This window comes from Apteryx rowi, unplaced genomic scaffold, assembly GCF_003343035.1.
Source record: "Apteryx rowi isolate R43461 unplaced genomic scaffold, aptRow1 scaffold_50, whole genome shotgun sequence".
NCBI lineage: Eukaryota > Metazoa > Chordata > Aves > Apterygiformes > Apterygidae > Apteryx > Apteryx rowi.
The window spans coordinates 879764-883106 of record NW_020450761.1 but is presented as its reverse complement, the minus strand read 5'-3'; positions in this window follow the sequence as shown (position 1 = coordinate 883106).

The following is a 3343-nucleotide window of genomic DNA, read 5'->3' as shown; positions in this document are numbered from 1 at the left end:
CTTTGAAGTTCTTGGTGACTGTGTTGGTGGAAAGAGCAAAGCATAAGTTCATCTGCAGGTCTTGGGTGTTTTTAAATCCAGGACTAGTTCAGCATGATCCTCTTAACTTCTTAGTTGAGGGGAGGCACCATTTTGGCAACTTAGAGTTTCACAGCAGATGATGAAGGATGTAAAGAACTTCAGTGAATATTGTCCCCAAAGACCCAGTGTTATCAAACCATAGTGAAAGTGGTATTAAATTGGYAAAATCTGCCTTTATTGTAGCAGGAGATGCCAGTATGCAACTAGTGTTTGTCTCTCTGAGTGATGGTGAACTCTGATGAGCAAGGAGATGCTCATTCTTCCTGGTTGAAAGCAATAGAAATAATAGTTATGATAGCTGTCTTTCTGTACCATCACTAAACATGCRGCTATATATAAAATTAGTGCATTAGGTAACTGCTCTGTGGCACGACTGCTTGAGTGGATAGCTCCAAGGTAATAGTAAGGGAGAAGTGACCTGAAAACAGTTACTTAGTAAATTTAGAATCAAAAAGTTCATTCTCTAGAAAGCCATTCTTATTAAATCATCAGAGACCCAAAATCAAAAATGGATTGAGGAAAATATATACTCTCTAAAATGTGTTTTGAAGTTAAGAGGGGCTGATATTAATCTTAGGATGTTGGCTAATTAGAAGTTTTGTCATGGAAGAAGGCCACATCACAACTGTAGTTTACTACTTTTATTGAAGAGCAAAATCATTGCTCTTCGGTCAAAATAGCAAGCCAAAATAGATTACTCTTCCCTCTTCTTTGTAATCGGATTTAAACTGCGAGGCTAAATTGTCTGGTTATTCCATTATATTTGTCCAGTAGGTACCAAGCACACACAAGAGTAGGTGCATGTTTGACTGCCTTTCGAAGGTGGTAGTAAAATCTTATGAAGCAACTTGCTTTCCTCTGCTACTGGGTGAAGACTCTCATGAGAGCCAGAGAACTTTAAATGGTGTGTATCTTTTGCCACACCTTCCATCCTCTYCTCTTTTTTGGAGGGAAGGGAAAGGAACAGAGACTGAGAGGCTGAGGTTTTTTTCCTTGCTTTCACTTCAGATGCACTGAATTGTGAAAAGAAAGACCACGTTATTCTTCTGTTGCTGCTTTTTAATGGGGGGTGGGAGGGCTGCTGCTAAGCTTGTAAACAGAAACTTACCCTGAAGGAAGTGGAAAGTGCAAATGCTTTTTCCAGAAATGCATATCACATTTGAGAGTAATGCATTCCAGAAAGTTAACGATCAGGAAGGCTTTATTTTGGTGAAACCTTAAACRAAGGACCATAATACCAAGCCTTCACTATGGTAGAGTGTCACCAAGGCAGTCTGAAGTTACATTTTTCTAGGTTGAAAACAAGTTTGTTTTCAACCTGGAGGGAAATCCCCATGTTAATTTTAAAACTTTCGAGTTCTAACTATGAAGTTCATTCTGTAGAAGTGCTGTTAGAGCAATGTAAATAAACACGAGGTAAAGCAAAACTTAAGACTAACACTAAATCATGCTACAGGTGCTGAGGATAAATTCCACTGAGGATAAATTTACAGCTGTAAATAAAATATACGTGTGTGTGTATATATATACACAGACATATAAAAAACCCAAATCCAACAAGAATTTGAATGCTCCAGATAACTTGTGACATAGGGAAACATCCTTTTCAAAGCTAACAGGTGATTCAAAAAGTAATTAAATCAAGTATGTTGGTCTTCAGTTCAAGGCATTTACTTGGAAATGCTTTCCTCCCTTTTACTTTGAGAAAATTTAAAGGGGGAATTAAGTTTGTGGATCAGAGATGAAAGTTCATGTTTGCCCATACTCTTGCCATTTCCTTTTCTTCCATGCTACATTTTTACTGAAACTGTTTCCTTTGTTCTTACTCTGCTGCTTATACTGGGAATTGGGTCTTTAATTCCTTTTTTCTGTAGCAGAAAGAAGAGCATATGCAGCATTGCCCAAACCACAGGAGTACATAAAATACAATAGCTTGAGAAAGGTGGTGAAACAGCTGAGGTACCATAAAGAGAAGACTCTATTGCCATGTAGTGAAGTAGTAGCAAGAGAAGGCCTTAGAGAGGAGCCTGTAGTGCCCATTAGCTCCAGCTGGATGCAGTCATTTTGCCTCCTCCAGTAAGAACTGTGGGGCCTTTGTATCCTAACAAGAGGTGGGCATGTTTAAGGGATGAGTGCAATAAAAGGGGTCTGAAAGTCAGGAATTGTTTGCTATGTTGGACCCTAAGGATATGATCTAAGTGTCTCGTGCTGCTGCCTTTCCTGACAAGCACAAATAAGGCCCTGTGGAATAAACCATAACTGTAGGTTAGGTGTGCCTTAAGCTTTTTACAGTAGCATTCTGTGTCATGCAAGTGCTTCCAGACAGAGAGTATCCTCTCTACACCTGTAGTGTCTGCAACACTTTCGGAATGAAAGGCAATCTCGTGGTTCGGGAATGCACTCTGAAGAAGTGTTTGTATGTTCAGGTTAACCTGCCACAGTTGTGGTCAAAAATGAGGAAAATAGGCATCCAAATGTCGTGGATGCTTGTTTTCTTCATACGTTTTACATGCAGAAAACCTTCCTTTAAAAGCATTTCATACCATAGACCCCACCTGCTGCTTAGAGAGCAATGTTAGGCAACACTTTCAGCAAAATAGATGAGACTTAACAATGAATGGGTTTGTGCAATTGACAGCAGAGGGTTGTATGCTTACATGCAAGTTTGTAAAACAGAGTGTTGCTTTCAATGCATTTCTTGCAGCACAGCAAAGATACTGTAGGTCCATGGGTATCATTGTGTCATCAAGAGAAACAAATGTGCAAGATCATGCAATCAATGGCTACTTTAAAGTCAGGGCAATGTTAGAACGATTGAACAGAAAGCTCTTGTGGGCACAAAGGCATGCATAGCAAATACATGAATACAGCTGGCATAGAAAGGAGAGGCACTGAATGCGTTTAGCAGAAGAAAAGCAGATGAAGCACGGCTGTGGGTGGAACAGAAATTTGCATTACTGGGCTTATCACCAACAGACATTTATAGTGCCAATGGCAGTATGAGGAGCAGCCTGGCCATCTTCATATACACAAGTTCCCTGTCTGTGGGCACAATCTTAGTAGGCTCTTTCAAGAAAAATAGTATTTAAAATGTGTTAGAACATTGTAATGCAAAGGACTACTTTGGTTGGCACAATCATATTTACCCATACCACTCTAACTACTACTTTGGGGTTACTCAGATTTAGTTTTTGGGGGGATTCATTTTCTTTTTTCTTCTCCTTTTTTTTTTCCAGATAAGAGAAAAGAAACTGGGCAAAGA